The following is an 18,966-nucleotide window of genomic DNA, read 5'->3' on the forward strand; positions in this document are numbered from 1 at the left end:
TAGCACCGAAGCAATGTATGTGGCCACACACGCCGTAGTACCAACGCCGGAACGCGCCATACGTATGAGGCGTGTGTGCATCCTGGCTCCTCTGTGGCGCTTCTGTTTTAAAACACGCTGTGCCATCTGGCGGTGCCGCCAGGAAGTCCGCGTTTGGCGCGTTTGTGAAGACACATTCAGAGAAGTTTGTCTGAATACACGTATCGCGGGTTCGGTTGCGCTCAGCACCGCAGAACTTTTAAATGTGTGTTTTTTTTATTGTAAATGAAGAACGGCACATACCCACTGGAACATACTGTGTGATCCAAGTTGGCGTCACAGAGGTTCACGGAAGAGCTGCGCATAACCTGTGGCCCAAGCTGGCGTCAAAGAAGTTCGTTGAAAGAAGGTGGCGCGCAGCTGGTTGCTCATAACCAGCGACACAACTTCACCTCGCAAAGGTTTGTTCAGGTTCGGCACTAGAGCGGTACTTGAAGTGCACGGGCTTAACAGACCGTTTATAGCATGCTTGTGTATGGTGTCCCTCCCACACGTACTCAGTGCTCACTCTCTCCCTTTCTTCCTCTTTCTATTCCCCTTTCCTCCACCCCCAGTGTAGGGTAGCAAACCGGATGCTGTTCTGGTTGACCTCCCTGCCTTTCCTACCCTTGTTTTCTCTCTCTCGGCAATACTCAGTTGCCCGTTGTCTCCACTTGCGGAGTTGGCGTGAAAGAGGTTAATTGAAACAGTGGTACAAACACAGTGCCCCACACATCCCGTCTCCCAAGTTGTTGCGACGGGTGGCTTCGAGCCCTGCTGCCTCGGCGCGGCAGCTCAACGTGGCACCCGTTCGACCATGGAGCTATAAAGGCATGGATAGACAGACGGTGCGTGAGGTACCCCGAGAATGGCGATCGCATTAAAACGCTCGTGTACTCAGGTTTAGGTGCGCATTCAAGCGCCCTGGGTGGTCAAAACTGATCCAGGGTTGCTTTGGGACGTTAAACCCAATGAATGAATGAATGAATCGAATAAGTATTCAACCAGCGCCACTTTGTCCCAGTGAAAGGCGCGGCATACTTTAATAAGTACGCGCTCTTTTTTATAACCAGAAACACGCCTCGGTAAGCGCGACTATGCGCCCGTGTTCAACAACCATTGGAACCCGCATCTGCGACACCGATATCACGCGTGTCGTCGAAAAGACAGGTCTGCGGGGTGACGAAAGAGACAAGGAAGCAGGGTGAGTATAGGGATGAGAGAGAGGAAGACAGGAGGGAGAGGGTACGTCGGTGGGAAAAGGAGCCTCCGAGTGAGAGGCAGGCAGGAGGGCAGGCAGCACGTCTTCGCCGCTCTAACGACGCCCCGTTCCCGGCGATCGCTCAACCGCGAGGCACGACAGACAGGCGACAACTGTGACAGGCCGTACAGGCCTCGGGTTCCCCCGACGTCCACCCGAGGAAATGACAAGAAATCAACCGACGAACGTTCGATATTGCGCCGCGTCTAAGACACCTCAGCAATACGCGCGTGTACCGCGGTGCAGCTGCTGTGCAGTGCGCGCGAGGGTTACCGGCAGCAGTGCTGCAGCGCTCGCAGAGCTGGTACACACACACACACACACACACACACACACACACACACACACACACACACACACACACACACACACACACACACACACGCACACACACACACACGCACGCACACACGCACGCACGCTGCGGGCGTTGTAAGTAAAGACGAAAGACGGTTGCCCGGTACATCTCGCCTCGGCGCGTCGCCACTGCTGTGCCAGTTATATTAACGCTGTACTCCAGTCTGCCCGGTGCCGGTATTGGGTCCACCGGTCCTGTAGGCGATTGATTGAAAACGGGTCGCAAAGAACACGAAGTGAGGTAGCACTGTCCTTGTAAAGCGGTAAAAAAAAAGAGTAGATTAAGCTGGTCTGTAGTAGATAGGTCGGTAAGTGGGCTGACATATAGAGCCTATGAGAAATGTCGACAGATGGCCTGTGGACCTAGGGCCACTGTCTCCGCACTTCCTCTGGAATGTCTCCGAACTTCCCGTAAAAAAAAAGAAAGAAAAAACGAAAAGAGAGAGAGTGAGAGAGAGAGACAGAGACAGAGAGAGAGAGAGAGAGAAAACAGATTGGAAGTCCTAAAAATGGACTTGACGGTTTTTTTCTTCTACGACTCTGTGAACGTTACATGGTCTACAAGAAAGGAAGAACAGTTTAATTTAAACGTTACAAACCGACATAATGCCTAAATTCATCAAGCAGTTTAGATTGACTGCAGAACTGTATTTTCATTAATTTCGGCGAAAGAGGTTGACACTAGAAGAGAAAGTGAAGACCGATACCTTCCTTTTTTTTTTAAATTTCGCGACGAAACCATAGCGGCAGTAGGTCAGTGTCACGTGATGAACTGAGGTGTTTTTTTGTCTGCAGTTGAGCCGTTGTGGTGCCGTAAACGTTGTCGATACTCATTAGGTTCTCTTTTGCTTTTCTGGTAGTACGTTGTAGTTGATCTTCACCGAAAAAAAACCCGCCGTGGTTGCTCAGTGGCTATGGTGTTGGGCTGCTGAGTACGAGGTCGCGGGATCGAATCCCGACCATGGCGGCCGCATTTCGATGGGGGCGAAATGCGAAAACACCCGTGTGCTTAGATTTAGGTGCACGTTAAAGAACCGCAGGTGGTCCAAATTTCCGGAGTCCTCCTCTACGGCGTGCCTCATAATCAGAAAGTGGTTTTGGCACGTAAAACCCCATAATTTTTTATGCGAAGCATATTACGAGGGCTCAACCCAGCTCCTCAGGCGCGGCGGTGACCATGAAATCACGTGACACCGTGACGTCACGACAGAGGAGAAGTGGCTTTGGCTCAACTCTTGCAAGACGGGCTGGGTGGGAATCGAACCAGGGTCTCCGGAGTGTGGGACGGAGACGCTACCACTGAGCCACGATTACGATGCTTCAACGCGGTACAAAAGCGCCTCTAGTGAATGCGGTGTTGCCTTAGAAACGAGCTGTTTCTAAGGCGTGCGTCTCTTGCTCAGGCGCACATTTCGTTGCCGCGCCGAACGCTGCTTTGCTCGACGCTCACCGCGTCCAATGCGGGGCGCGTAGTCGCTGCCCTGTAGCCCATTGTCTTACACCCCTTGGCGGGTCGACGGGAACGCTGTCGCGTTCCACTCTTGAAGGCGAAGAAGTAATGCATGAGTTGTTTCTTCGTCTAGCCGAACCAAATATAGCCAAGCAACAGCAGTTCACCAGGCTAAACAGTGGTTCAACAACTAAAATAAAGGCTAGTATGCTTCGCATCCTGGGCTTAACCTTACCTAAGCCACAGCCATTTTTTTTTTCACCGAAAAAAAAAGTATACTAGGTCTGAGCCTCATACGGACGTCGTAAAAATTTCACATCCTTGACGCCACAGCAGGCTGGGGCGGGAACTCCAAATGCTTCATCACCTCATGTGTTTCGTATTTGCGCCTCTTGTGGCTTATCGCTCCTCCTCTGACGGTAAGAATTTACAAAGGCGGCTCAGCTGATTTTATTCTCTAGTGTTCCTCTAAATGGTGGCTTAGCAAGGCGATCAGAATTCATTCACTGGTCCATTGATTTCTTTCATCGAGTGTTTGCCTAAGTGAATGTCATATTTGTAAGGAGCTGAGGTAGAGGCCTACTAATCACACTAAGATCATCAAAATCGAGGCGTTAGACGTCATGAGTTATCACCGCGCCGAAATAACGTAAACACGTACTGTAAACGCGGCAAATGCTTATGTTTATTGTGATACTGAACTTATTCCGCGTAGCATCCTCGAGAAAAGAAAACTAAGTTACTGCAAATGTGCACACATCCCACGTATACAGGTAAGGGGCATTCTTAGCTCTAAATATCCGCAATTTTCCATAAAAACAGCTACAGCGAGGCCTAAATAAATGCCAATTTCAAAGCCAATCGGACCAAAATTCCTGGGAGTCAACAACATGTAACTGCGGGGCAATGTGCCATGCTGCAACATGTGGGCATCACGTGCTCTCTAACGTGCTCACGTGCTCTCTAACGCACGTGATCTTGAAAGCTCGTGCTCTCTAACGCACGTGACCTTGAAAAGCACGTGATCTCTAACGCACGTGCTCTTGAAAGCACGTGCTCTCGAACGCACGTGATCTCGAACGCACGTGATCTCGAAAGCACTTGCTCTCGAACGCACGTGCTCTCTCGCGAGAACGTCACGTGCGCGGGTATTCGGCAACACCCTGTGCAAGCAGCAGCCGCGGTCAGAAAACGTTAGGAGGATTCGCAAAACAAAAATAAAGCTTCGCATCATAATTATCCTTGCGTATCGAGCACACGTACAGAGGAGACACGCGAAGCTTGCGATCTGCGAGAACTGGAGTACGGACTGACCATTTGTACTGCTACGAGAATATTGATTTATCTAATATTTCTCTGAAAGAATTGCCCCAAATGTTCGTGTAGTTTTGTACTGTACAAGTACAATGTACTGCGTACTGAACGTGCATGTCTCATTCTCTGTACCGAACGTACGTGTTTTTTTTTATTTGTTTTTCTCCTCACGTTTTGTTTGTTGTTGTACTCCGCCGCCGTCAATGCTGCACTGTAAGAGGAAGCCAGGACCTCTCAAGCTGTCTATACAGCTTTTTCCCTGGCTGTCCTCGCAACACCAGTTGCGGAAATAAACCTTCAACCAACCAACCAACCAACCAACCAACCAACCTTTCGCCGGTGAGAAGACACGGGAGAAATCCTCGCTCGCCGATACTCCCCGTGCACGTTCACCGCACTGCGGAACTTCGCTCTCCTTGCCCCCTGACATTTTTACTGGCGTGTACCACACAACGGCATTGTTCCGACCGGTGGCGTACCCGATGGGTCCTGTCAGCGAAGCACAAATCTCCGAACCACTGCAATTCGTTAGGTCTGGAATGCCTCGCTCACCGAAGACGTGCCGGAGGCTCGGGAGCAAAACTGCCCGGGGAGAAACCTTTTGTGGCGGGATCGATGGCGTCGGCACTCGGTCTTTTCCTCTTTGGTCTTTGTGAGTCCCCTTCCATTCCTCTCTCGTGCTCTTTCTATCCTCGTCGCTTTGAGACACGTTGCCGTTGTACCGCTGCCAGAAAGTTTCCGCGGGCTCCGGCGTTTTTAATGCCCTTTGATACCGTTTCAATGCCAGAATCGAGTGCATTAAATGCAAACTGCAACGACATTTTCTGGGGGCCGCGTAAGAAAGCCTATTTTCATATAGTCTACATGTAAGAGCAGCCTGCGGACAAAACTTTTTGTCTGAAACGTGAGTCGATGTGCCACGAAAGGTTCTTAAAAACATACTTTCTGATGCCAAAATTAAAAGAGAAAGAAGATTATGCGGATCACACGGACTGTGGGAATCGACGTAAGCGAACTTTGCGTGGTGTTTGCTTTGATTGACGATAACTAGCGGTGATGTTGGCGGCGAATGCGTGATGCCTTCAGCGTTTAGTCCTATGCGAGAGTGGTGAGAGGATGTTAGACGTTACGTTGCGCGCACCAGTGCTGTTAGGATGGATAGTTGGGCGTGTTGGTTAAGCATTTTTGATCTGAAGTGAAGGCGCTAAAACGACGACGGACAAAGAAGAAACACAGACACACAGGACACACACACACACACACACACACACACACACACACACACACACACACACACACACACACACACACACACACACACGCACACACACAAACACACACACACACACGCACACACAGACACGCACACACGCACACACACTAAGGAGTACCTAAATTGTCTGGTAATTAAAGGCCGCTCACTGGTTCTGAGGAAGCACGCGAGGACATTCGTTGCGCTCAAGCGACTACCAGCGCTGCTGGAAGGCCCAAGTACATTGTGCAGCTCTAATGGTCTGAAACGTAAATTTAAAGCTGATTTGCCCAAATACATAGATACTCGCCGGCGCGAACTGCGCCGCCACAGTAAGTACGGTCATAATAGACAGCTTTAGTTTAGCGTACGCAACTATAGCGTGTGCTATACGCTATAAATTTCACAAGAGGTCGCTGCTCAAGAAACGTTACACAGTAATACGTTCGTTATACATCGCAACACGTTGCTGTCCTTTCTTTTTTTTATGCGAAGCATATTAACGTAGGTTTCGGGCCTTCGCGCGACGCCCGGCGGTGGCCACCATTGACCCTGAAGTGGGGTCACGTGACATGACGTCACAGAGGCTGCAGATGGGGCCTCATATCGCGCTGTCGGTCGCCTCCCGGCGGTGGCCACCATTGACCTTCAAGTGACCTTCAAGTAGGTCACGTGACATGACGTCACGTGATGACGTCACACCGGCTGCAGATGGGGCCTCATATCGTGCCGTCGGTTGCCTCCCGGCGGTGGCCACCATTGACCCTGAAGTGAGATCACATGATGTGACGTCACGTGATGACGTCACAACGGCTGCAGATGGGGCCTCATATCGCGCCGTAGGACGTCGCCCGGCGGAGGCCTCCACGCTTCGGTTCGCGCCGTCGCGCGCGACGCGGCGGCGGCGCGACCATCGCTGCATCACGTGATATGTGACGTCACGCCAGGGATGAAGCGGCGCGCGCCCGCCGTCGCGTCAGTCTCTGTGCTCGCAACCGCGCCAGCGTCTTTGCGCCGGGCGTGTATGCGGTCAAGATGCCTCCAAACGCTAAGGATACGCTAAGGTTAAGCCCAGTGGATGCTTCGCATCCACTGGGCTTAACCTTGATAAGCCTCCAATTTTTTTTTTCGGTTGTGTCAGTGAGCTCAGCGCAGTCGCGCCGACCGTTTAATATTCTTCACATTGACGTGACCCATTATTTGACAGCCTAACGTAATGATAACAACAACAAAAAAAGGCGCGAAATGTGGTTTTCGTATGTCATAACGTGCGTTCTTCTTAATGGAATATAGGGGACCTAATTAAGGACGCACCAATGCGGTGATTATGCACGAGACAGAGCATACGTTCACTGCTGACGATGACAATGCAACTACGATAGTAACGGCTATTATTTTCAGTTGGTAAATTATACTAGCGCTACTATTACTAAGCCAGCTGCACACGTCGGTAACATACACTGCTACATGTTCCTAACCTATCGTTATATCATAGGAAGCCAACAAATAAAGACACCAAGCAAAGCATCGGGGAAATTACGTGTACTTAATAATATAATTTTGAAAATGCCTAAATTTAAATTACGTTAAATATGAGTAATGGAAATAAAAGTGGATGAAAAAACATTCGTGAAGTAAGAGCATCGCACAAGTAATGCGAAGACGTGGGTTCGTACCACATTTGCGGCCAGTCGTTTTTTCATCCACTTTCATTTCCATTAATTCGTAATTTTTAAAATTCAATTAACATGTACAACTAACTTTCCCTATGCTGTGTACTTCGTGTCTCTGTTTGTTGGCTTCTTACGATACGGCTAATAAAAATCGGGCCTCGAATCCGGCAGCATTTATGCCTCCAGGTAGCATGTGTGGGTTTATTAGCAAGCTGCCTTCACCCAAAAATGATCACGTGCACGCAATGCCTACGGCAGGAAGGATGTTCCACATCCACCGTCAAGGCCGTGAGTGGTGGCACTGGCTGACGCTCCCACGTTTAATTCTAGCAGATAAACATGAGTACCCCAGAAAGTTTATGAGAAAACGACGCCGCGCCATGTCAATTGGTAAGAGCATCACACGCGTAATGCGAAGGCGTGGATTCGTGCCCCAGCTGCGGCCAGTTGTTTTATTCATCTACTTTCATTTACATTTATTTGTGATTTCTTTAATTCAATTCATATGTACAACTAACTTCCCCTAAGATGTTTTTAGCGTATTTGTTTGTTGGCTTCTTATGATATGACTAATAAAAACCAGGCCTCGGTTTCCTTTCTTTTCGTTCATAGCCTATCGTTAGTAACACAACCAGCTTTTATTCCATAACCGGAATATGATTAACGATGATAACTTCTACTAGCATAACCATTTCGAAACTGTGCAGTGACACACATTGACCTAAGCTGCTTGGGCTAATCAGGTGTTACTGCAGATCTATCGCAGTTCAGCACTTTGTCTATATCGTCGTGATTTGTTTCTCTCTTCATTAGAAACTCTATCTCTATATTGTGAAGTTATCTATGCCTGTAACGACTGTGACTATCAATCTGTTATCTACACATTTCCCCCCACCAAAGCTCTAAACGACTTTTGCTTATCTCGATCACTCCGACGAGGTAATGCTTCCATACGTTTTGAATCCCGCGGAGATTCCGAAAAACGGACGTTCCCTACGGTTCGGGCCGGGCGAATATCTTGGTATTCCATTAGGATGCGTTGAGTTCGTTTCCAGACTTTTTTTTTTCTGCAGGAGACACACGCTTCGTCTGCTGTGAGTCCTCAGGCAGTCAGCTCGGGGTTTCGAATACCGAGGCAGCGCCCTTCGCGTTATCGTGCAGATTTTCTCTTATAATTTATTTCTTTCCGTAAATGTAGACCTCCATATACTGTATTTTTTTTTCATGTTTCCCACCCTTTGCATCCAATTTGCCGTCTGTACTTCTCCGAACAGCAGCGCTCGTGGCGACATCTGGCGAGGCTGCGCAGCAGCATAAGTCTCTTATTAAATTCCGTGTCGGCGCACTGCTATCAGCAGACGTAAGAGGTCGCGAAGCGGCAGACGCTTTCTAATGCTATAGTTTCGTTTTCTTCTCCAGTTAAGGAGTGTCACATAACGGGGCACCATTAAAACACACTCTGCCTAGTTTGAGCACCGGATGTCTCCGGCCGAGTTGCTGTTCGGTCCGAGGAGAACGAAATTCCGCCAGTAAGGCCACGCGAAAACGCGTGCGCGCACCAGCGTGTAGAAGCTTTCTATTGTTGCGACTGGCTTCGAAGATTAGAGTTACGGGAAGCGTGAGATACGAGCCTGGGAAGCAGCTGCCGGGGCTCGAGTCGCGGGAGCAGTGTTTTTTTTTTCGCTTGCACGGATCTTCGAATTTCGTGGTAAAACGAGTTCCGCTTGCGTGTGCGAGATTTTACAGTCTCTCTGTGTTCCCCCTTTCCTGCTGACGTCACCGAAACAGACGCAACAGATCTCCAGGGAATGCAGTAAATGTCGTGGCAGTAAAATAAGTTACGACCATGGGTTTCATTACGTCGACCGAGGCCGAACGAGTTTCTTGGATCACTGGTTAAACTGTCGTAAACTCGCTCATTACAGCAAAACTGAATTGATTATTTGAACAGTACCGCAACCCTGTGCTGGAAAACGTCTCGTAGTTTTATCGGAGCCCGTGGAATACGCACGCGAATACGTGAGTAGCTAAACGAACCGGCTAATTCCTATCATTGCACTTGATTAAAAATATATATTATAGGGTTTAACGTGCTAAAACCACTTTCTGATTCGCCGTAGTGGAGGACTCCGGAAATTTCGACCACCTGGGATTCTTTAAACGTGCGCCTAAGTCTAAGCACACGGGTGTTTTCCCATTTCGCCCCCATCGAAATGCGGCCGCCATGGCATCATTGCGCTTGAGTAAGGCAAATAAAGCGCAATGATATGAATTAGCTCGATTGTTATTTAACTTTCTGAAGCGTTTTAGCGTAATAGTAAACGCAAATACTAAATGTAAAGCGAAACCACTTTAGGAAGCGCTAGTAATCGAGCAAATTTAGTTGCAGTTAAAGGTATCCTCATTCCACGACAAATATGCTTGAAGGAAAGCCCCGATAAACTTAACAGAATGATCCATAAACTCGAGAGAACTCGTTATATAGCCAGTGAGTTGTACAAGCAGTTACGCCAGGGCTATAACGTCGAATATCTCGCCGTTCTCGTCATTACAGGGCACCGACATGCCGTGTGGTCGACGCTTCGCGCGATGACGATAAAGAAATTCGTAGGAGTGGACGAATATTCGGATGATTTCGAATATAACGAATCGCGTTTCGCGTCTTCGGTATTCGGTCTTCGAATCAAGTAGTTACTATTCGTGATTATACGAATATATTTTCGAGTACTTTTCGAATGTGCCGAAACACCAACTGTGCGCAATAAAACATATAATTGGAGCGAAAATTGTGATAATTTTCATCGCCGCGGGCATAGTATTGGCATAAAGCGTGGGAGCTTATAGGTAGTGGAAACGGCTACGCAGCTTAGGTCGTAAGACTTTGCTAAATATACACATTTGCGAGGAGCCGTTCGTATACGAACAGACTCTTTATTTGCTGCTTTATTTAATGCTCCATTTGTAGTTTTGACGATGGACAACGCTTTAAAAATCACAATGTAACGACCCAAATTTGCGAACGTTACGAATGCTAGGACGCGAGTACCGTCGTATAATAATTGCGAAAACAGCCGTTCTATATTAAAAAAATATTCGAAAAGTGTTCCATATTCGATTCGATTCAGTTGCGGCACTATTCTATTCGTTTCCGAATCGCTTTCAAAAGATAGTGCTACCCTCACACCACTAAAGAAGTGACAAAGGCGTCTATTTCCCATCTTTTTTTTTTTTTTCTGGCGATCGTTTTTCGCAAGCTATAGCCACTGTTAGAAAGTCGTTTCTCGGAGCAAGACGCGCCTACGTGTATTCGAAATTTCCGGCTGTGCTGTGCAGTGGCAGGATGCGGCGACAGTGACCAACTGTGATTGTACGTCTACGCTCCTCTCTTTCTTTATCTCTACTTTGTTACCACTTTACCTCCCCCTCCCCTCTTTCCCCAGCGTAGGGTAGCAAACCGGATCTCTCCCTCTGGTTAACCTCCCTGCCTTTCCCCTTTCCTCTCTCTCTCTCTCTCTCTTCGGAATGTTGATTGTCGGTTACGCTTTTCACCACGCTTCCGTGGGCGCCGCCTATTTATTTACCCCTTACCTGCCGCGACAAATTCCGATAAAAGTAATTTGTAAAGTTCGGAATTTTTTTTTCAGAACTTGCACATTCTGCGTAGTTCCTTTCTAAAGTTCTCACAATTTTCTGGCAATTCCTTGCGAAAATTCCCAAATATATACAAGTCTGCTCGTAATCGGCACCAGAGGGCGCTCACCGTCATGACGAGCCCCAGGTTTATTTCATGCGGACGACATTGTGTTGCTAGCTAACAAGCAAAGTGATTTGCAACGTATGGCAAATATCTGTGGGCAGGAAGGCAACAATTTAGGTTTGAAATTTAGTGTTAGAAAATCAGGTGTTATGTATTCAACGAAAACAGACAGTGGAGATACAGGGCCAGGAAATACCTCGGGTAACAGAACATAAATATCTTGGTATATGGATAAACGAAGGCAATAGATATATGTAAACACAGGAAAAAACAATAACAGTGAAGGGGAAGGGAAATGCAGCCATAATGAAGCACATAGCGCCATGGGGATACAATAGGTACGAGGTCCTCCGAGGTATGTGGAAAGGTGTAATGGTTCCAGGACTTACTTTTGGAAATGCGGTTGTTTGCTTTCAATCAGGAGTACAGTCAGGACTCGACGGGAACCAAAGGTCAATGGGTCGCCTCGCATTGGGCGCTCACGGGAAGACTGCAAATGAAGCTGTGCAGGGTGATATGGGCTGGACTAGTTTTGAGGTGAGGGAAGCTCACAGTAAATTTGATTATGAAGAACGAATGAGGAATATGGAAGAAAGTAAATGGGCTGGGAGAGTGTTCAGGTATTTGTAGAGGAAAAACATTGACTCACAATGGAGGAAAAGAACTAAGAAGCTTACCAGCAAGTATACAGCCTGTAGGGTGGGCAACACAGCAACAAAGAAGGTCAAGCGGAAAGTCAGAGAGGCCGAAATAATCTCATGGGTGGCGGCAATGGAAAGGAAACTTGCCATGAGTAACTACTTAAGAGGAAAAAATGAAATCAGGAAAGAAAGAATTTATGATAACTCAAAGCGAAGCTCATTACTTGTCGAAGCGAGATCGGAATGTCTTAGAACACGCACCTATAAAGCGAGATATAAGACGGAAGAAGAATCATGTGCTTGCTGCAGTAAAGCTAGGGAGACTATGGAGCATGTTTTATTAGAATGTGAAGACGTCTACCCAGCGGTCGGTTTAGGCGCAACTGGCCTCCTTGAAGCCCTTGAGTTCAGCGAGAGCAGTGGAAAAGTAAACAGGTCCGCAATAGGCATTAGTAAGAGGTGATTAGAGGATTGGTGGAAAAAAAGGTAGGGAAACGACAAAAAACGGAGACGTACAAAATCACACTTCGAAATCGGTGATCAGAAAATTTGGGTGGGGTAGTTCATGGTGTTTTTTTCCCGTTTTTTTTTGTTGTTTAACCTAGGTAGGACATTAGGCAGTATAATAACAAAAGCTTGGTGGCGCAACCCACCGCCCCGTTCCAAAGGGGACGCTCATAACATCCATCCATTCATCCAGTTATCTCGTCCTTGGCAGTTCACGCTGTTAATCACGTGGTTACGCGTCCATCACCTGCCTCAGCCGGCCTCCGCTGCCTCTGCATACAACGGCAGCGAACGACGACATTGCGGTAATGCAAGACGCTGTTTCGGCGTCTGTTGCCGACAAGGAGGGCCGCGCGAAACTTTGGCCAAAGCCTCAGAGGACACGTGGATGTCACGTATCCGTCCTCCTGAGGTCATTGCACCTTGTCCGAAAGCTGCGCGCACTCCCGTACGGTTGTGCACGGTCAGAAATGGAACTTGTTTTCCGAGACACAGGTGGCACGTGTACTTTCAGCCGCTGATTTAAATAAGGAATGCTGTCACTCTGTCATCGCTTTTTCTTTACTGCCAATGGCTCGGTAACCGTAGTTTGTCGTGTTTCCGGTTGAGTTGCGTGATTTTTTTGTTTTGGTGCAATGTCATCACATTATTTATTTTTTACGTAATCGCTTGTGAATGTGTCAACTGTGCTAGAGAGAGAGAGAGAGAAACTTTATTGTAATTGTAAAGATTTGAAGGAGGGGTGGTCGAAGCCTCTCAGTCCAGGGCCCCAGTGGCCTGTGGCGCCTGCCTGACCTGGCTAATTAGGGACTTTTGTCCTGCCAGGTCGGAGCGGGCGAGCTGTGCCTCACACTGCTCCATTGTCCTACTGGTGTTTGGCCTATGAGGGTGCTTAGTGCACTCCCAGGTTATGTGCATTAGGGTAGGTATGCCACCGCACCAAGGACAGCTGGCCTTATAACGAGTGGGATAAATGACGTTTAGCAATTTTAAATGGGGGAACACCCCGGTCTGTATTTTACGCCAATCGGCGGCCTCTTCCACAACTGTGCTAGAATTTTTTATCCAGCGTTCCAAATTTAAGACATCCATATTTTAAGTTACAGCAGAACCGTAGCCGAGAGCGGGAGGGCGGGGGGGGGGACACTCCAGACACGTGCCACTCCCTCTCCCTTCCCGCGAAATTTTTTGTGTGGCAGGGACCTGCGACAGCGTCTGCATGTCCCACCCCTCCCTTCAAAAATAGGTTTTCTGCCTACGTCGATGGTTTCCGGAAAAGACGTTTTATCGTTCGTCATTCGTTTTACGTAATGACTCTTGACGAAAGGGTCTACTTCGACCAATCTTACGTAACGTACATAAACCACACATTGGCAGGCACGCTCCCTGACAAGCGCACTGATATCTAATACGTGACTGCGAGTCTCAGTGAGTTTCAGTGAATGAATGCGGACGTAAGTGGACACGAGTGAAAAAATGCCCAGGCTTAGCTTGGTTAAGCCAAGAATGCGTTGCATATTGCGTGAGTTGGGGCCCAGCTTTTCCTCCGGCTGTCGTGACGTCACGTCACGTGGTTGCGCTAAAGGTCAATGGTGGCTGCCCGGCCGCGCCCAAGGGCTGAACTGAGTGATTGCAATATGCAACGCATAAAAATAGAAGCAACTTAATAACAAACATAGCAAACTTAAAGGAGAATAGACCAACATATGAGACGCGCAGCAATGAACAATGGCTCATACCCTCAATGGTGGCTGCCCGGCCGCGCCCAAGGGCTGAACTGAGTGATTGCAATATGCAACGCATAAAAATATATATATTTTCAAGGGCGAGCGTCTATTAACTTTGCGGCGCTATCGGGCAATCACATTCTTCAAGGAGCTTTGCCTTTGATAAAGAATAGAATCGTAAAATTGTTTTGCCACAGCGAAAGCTTTGTTTAAGTTCGGTGACGGTTGCTGACCTTTCACCTTTCCTGATCGAACTCTTAAAGGGCTTTGCGCTTGCATACATCTTCAGGTGCTGCGAAGATCAACGCCACGTTCACACAGGACGACTCCGCAACGTCATATTCCTCTGCAGTGGACGTCTCGATGAAATCGACGCATTGACGACATCTCGTTTGGTCGGGTGGTAAATTGATGTCACATCAAAAAAGAAAAGACGCCAACCAAAAGGGAGGAAACTGCATTTAACGGCAGTACCTATGCAACCCCTACCTACCGTGGGTGCTCAGTGGCTATGGTGTTGGGCTAAATGCGAAAACACCCGTGTACTTAGAAAAAAAAAGAAAAGAAAGAATTTGGAAAGCCAGTTATACGGCAGCCATTCTTTCTCGAAAAACTTGTTTCAAACCATGAATTTAAAGCTAGGAAGAGGCTATTCGTGCAACTGTCTATATGTCAATAAGTGATACTAGATATATATATATATATATATATATATATATATATATATATATATATATATATATATATATATATATATATATATATATATATATAATAGCAAAGAACACAGGCGTGTGTTTCAGGCGCATGGTCCCCGCCTGGCTGAGAACAGAGCTCGTAACGCGGTTTATGTAACAATCCAGTACGATACAAAGAACAACGTGTCTACCAAGTTGACATTTCCAAACTCCCTGAGTAATTTTGCAAAATTCCCTGAGTGAAACAGAACTTTGTTTTATATCGAGACAGGCTCGCACCATGTTGCCCAATGCTATCACCCTCTAGCAAGCATGTTAAAAATTACTTAATCCAGTTTGAATAGTAAGGAGTAGCAATTATTTTATTCAAAAAAGAAAGCAGAAGGAAGGGGGTTAGTAAACTGCACACTGAATAAAACACCTTCCAAAAGAATGGTAAAACCCACTGCATATCGAGTTGAACGCTCTCAAATACGAATAAGAAGGAGATGCATACCGAATGAAATATTTTCGAATATGAACGATTTCTATCGACTGATAGCAAACTCATTGGTATGAGGCCCGAAACTTGGTCACAAAGGAGATTTTCCCTCAACAGCTGGTAATAAAGTCAACCTCAACTGTCCTGACATACTCTCAGCCCCCGCACAATGCCTCAGTGTTGCATTTCACTGATTTAAAGCTTTTATTTTGGTTTGGTATAGGGAAACCTGCATCTCAGCGTCAGACCACACTTTGTTTTTTGAGCTCATGCTCCTTCAAAGAAGTTCCGGGCACGCTTCCTTTCCCTTTCATTCCTCAATGTGCAGGTCCTTTCTGTGCTCGTTGTCCTTCTGCCACGCGTTTGCCCCATGGACCGTTTGAAGCACCCTGTTGGTTAGTTGTACTGTCAGCGTCCAATTTTTCCCACTCCCTAGGGGCCGCAAAAAAGTCCGAAAAACCGCGCATTTCAAGAAAGCGAGGATGACAAAAAATTGAATGCACGTCTTTTACTGATTTTGAGGGCTCAAGATTGCCACAGACAGATCCTAAAAAGCTCTGAAGGACTGCCAGTACACTTATTAGGCATATCGGTGCTCGTACTGTGACAGGAGATGGTCGGGTGCACGTGTGTACAATTAAGGAATACGTGCTGTGTCCCGTGACAATTGCCCCTTCTCACGTTTATGCTTCACCGCGTAACACTTCTGCAAAAAGGCAAAGCTGACTTTCGAGACCCGGCTTTATGCAACGCGCCGTGCTTTGCAAGCTCCGAAGCCGATCGCCAGTAGCACAAAGGCGGAGTCGGTACCATTGCTGATAGCGGCGAATCCTTTCGATAAAAGAAACACGGCACCAAACGGCAAGACACTTAATAGCGAACGTCGAAGCAGCTATGCCTGGCGTTTCCGCGGTGATGGCTGCGAGCGGATCTGCGTGAGAGCGCCGGTTCGAGGCGGCGAGATACTCAAAAACTCAAAAACGAAAGTGGTGGCTTTGACTAATGCCATTTCGGACCTGCGGTCACGGCAAAAAGTCCGGGCAATCGGACCGAAATTTCAGACGTTCTTATACATTATCCCTATGGTGTACGTGGCGCTGCTGTCGGACGTGCGGAAGTCGATCGTTGACCGTACAGTGGCAATTCCTCCAGCCGTCGACATGGCATCAACGAGGATTCCTTACGATTCCTCTGTGTTTTAGTCGAGCCAGCTAGCGTTATCGCCACTTTTCTCCCTTTCGATAAAATTGCAGCAAATTTTTGCTGATAGAAGCGAAAATTCCCTGAGATCTCCCTGAGTATTTCCAGACTATTCAATATCTCTGAGAATTCCCGGTTTTTCCGGTTTTCCCGGTTGGTAAGCAGCCTGAAAGAAGTACGACACGATACCAGTACGACACCACCCGTGTTGTTTTTGCGTTCTCTTCCGCTGTCCCCGTCTTCGTTTGCGGTCAATATGATATGCAGTACGATACACAGGCAGGTAGGTCTGTTGATCGAGCGTCAGGCACCGAGCTCATGAGCTCTGTTCTCGAGCGAGGTGTTGACGAGACGCCTGAAGCAGACGCCTGCATTCTCTCTCTCTCTCTCTCTCTCTCTCTCTCTCTCTCTCTCTCTATATATATATATATATATATATATATATATATATATATATATATATATATATATATATATATATATATATATATATATATATAATCTTGTTTTCCTTTACCTCTCGATACTAGCCAAACCTGTGCCGCCATATGAATGCAAATAGAGCCCAAAAAAAAAAAATACACTGGCTCAGGCTAAACTGCTTCGGTGTTCATCTTCAGTGTCCCTCTAGCAATACAGCCTACGCGCAGCGCCCAAGCGCAGCGTTTATTGCATTCCCGACCCGCTAGGTCTGCTTTCCGACGCGCGCGGTTTTTTCGCGCTGGCATGACGAGCACGAACATGTATGGCTGAATATACAAGCATGTACGCAGTTCACCTACTCCGTTTTACTTTGACACGTCAGTCGAGGCCCAAACATATGCAGGTGAGAATCGGAGTGCGATTTGTGACGCGAGTCGATCGTGCGCATTGAAAACTGTGGCACGCCTTTCAAGGTCACGTGTGCGCGCAACAAGGTGAGGCCGTAGTCTCAGCTTGCTGCTATGTCATGCGCGCTCGCCACATAGCAAGCTATATTGTGTCTGCCCCCATTATTCGCCAAGCGTAGCAGTTCTCTGTCTATTTCCTACTTGAAGCGTGTGTGTTATCTATAAGTCTAGCCCGAGCAAACAAAAAGAGGGAAAGGGGGAGAAAGTAATCAGGGAGCAAATGCACGAGGCTCTTTTTTGTTCGCAAATGTTCCTTGCTTTCGCCGGCCGCATTCGCTAACCTGATGCCCAACAATAGGATTGGCTAGGATTTGCGCTTACGAACGATTCTAACGAAATAACTCTTTTTGCGTGTGTGTGTGTGTGTGTGTTTGTGTTTGTGTGTGTGTGTGTGTTTGTGTGTGTGTGTGTGTGTGAAGAGGAGGTTTGAACGATTCCTCTTGCCTCGCACTTAATGCGACAGGAGCAGGCATCTCTCACTGCGGATATCTCCATGTTCTCGAGATTCATTCTTTGCGATGCAGACAATTTGTCGTCCGCTGCAGTATCCACTGCTGTGACCTCCGAAATACGTACGCAGTCGTCACCACTCTCGGAGCCTGCGTGCCGCGCTAGACTCGCGCACTAATTGTCATGGCGCGAACATTGCGCGATAGCACCACGGTTAGCGTAATCACACAGCACAGTGGTCCACAGAGTGGTTAGCACAGTGGTTAGCACTAGTGGTTAGTAGTGGTTATCGGCTCCCGACTGTACATTGCAACGTAGAGGTATGAATTCAATGGCCAGCGACATTGCTGGCAAACTTTTGTTAAAGTAAAGCTTTCTTTGTCCGCACCTTCCTCTGCAGGGTTTCGGCGTGGCTTTATATTGGATCGCAAGGTTTTTATGAGCGCCGGCTGCAAGTTCCAGCCGAACGGCCCTATATTAGCCCCGTGTTCTGACCAACAAAACATAGTTGCCGTGAGCGCGCCTCTGTTTTGCGTGAACAAACAACTAATCGATCACGTCATAAAACCTGTAATACAATGTCGGCTCCTAGCTATATCTCTAAAGCACACAGACATCTTAATGGATAGTCAACGGCGTCCTCGATTTACTCGATTTTGTTTGACTTGGTCAATGAGCACGTACCAATGGTCATGTGCCCGTCCTTGAATAAAGGGAAAATGAGACATCCACCTGTTCGTAGCAATTGCTACAAAGGAAACCCATACGGGTTCCTAGAAAGAAAAGCCTCATTTCAAGAAAAATTCGTCCTGGTCCGGGACTCGAACCCGGGACCACCGCCTTTCCGGGGCAGCCGCTCTGCCATCTGAACTAACCAGGCGGCTAGCAGATGGCAGGGCGAAGTCGAATTTCTCGACAACACGAAGCAAAGGCAAGAGTTTGACGTAGTAGTTCTGCGGAAACCCGCAAGGTGGAGAGAAGTAATGAATAAAGGGAAAATGAGACATCCACCTGTTCGTAGCAATTGCTACAAAGGAAACCCATACGGGTTCCTTGAAAGAAAAGCCTCATTTGAAGAAAAATTCGTCCTGGTCCGGGACTCGAACCCGGGACCACCGCCTTTCCGGGGCAGCCGCTCTACCATCTGAGCTAACCAGGCGGCTAGCAGATGGCAGGGCGAAGTCGAATTCGTCGACAACACGAAGCAAAGGCAAGAGTTTGACGTAGTAGTTCTGCGGAAACCATACTGGACTCAACCGTCCTTGGTCAATCCTCCAGAATTTATATCTG

The 18,966-nt window shown here is 47.7% G+C and overlaps 1 protein-coding gene and 1 non-coding gene across 2 annotated transcripts in view; both read right to left on the reverse strand.

The window, feature by feature from the left end:
* Positions 1-18,966, reverse strand: part of LOC135921538 (two pore potassium channel protein sup-9-like) — a 76,232-nt gene that overhangs the window by 53,790 nt on the left and 3,476 nt on the right. The gene's annotated exons all lie outside the window — the stretch shown is intronic.
* TRNAS-GGA (transfer RNA serine (anticodon GGA)) lies at positions 18,761-18,835 on the reverse strand. The gene has a single exon. It is a non-coding gene; the product is annotated as a tRNA-Ser (tRNA).

The sequence above is a fragment of the Dermacentor albipictus genome, chromosome 7 (assembly GCF_038994185.2).
Source record: "Dermacentor albipictus isolate Rhodes 1998 colony chromosome 7, USDA_Dalb.pri_finalv2, whole genome shotgun sequence".
NCBI lineage: Eukaryota > Metazoa > Arthropoda > Arachnida > Ixodida > Ixodidae > Dermacentor > Dermacentor albipictus.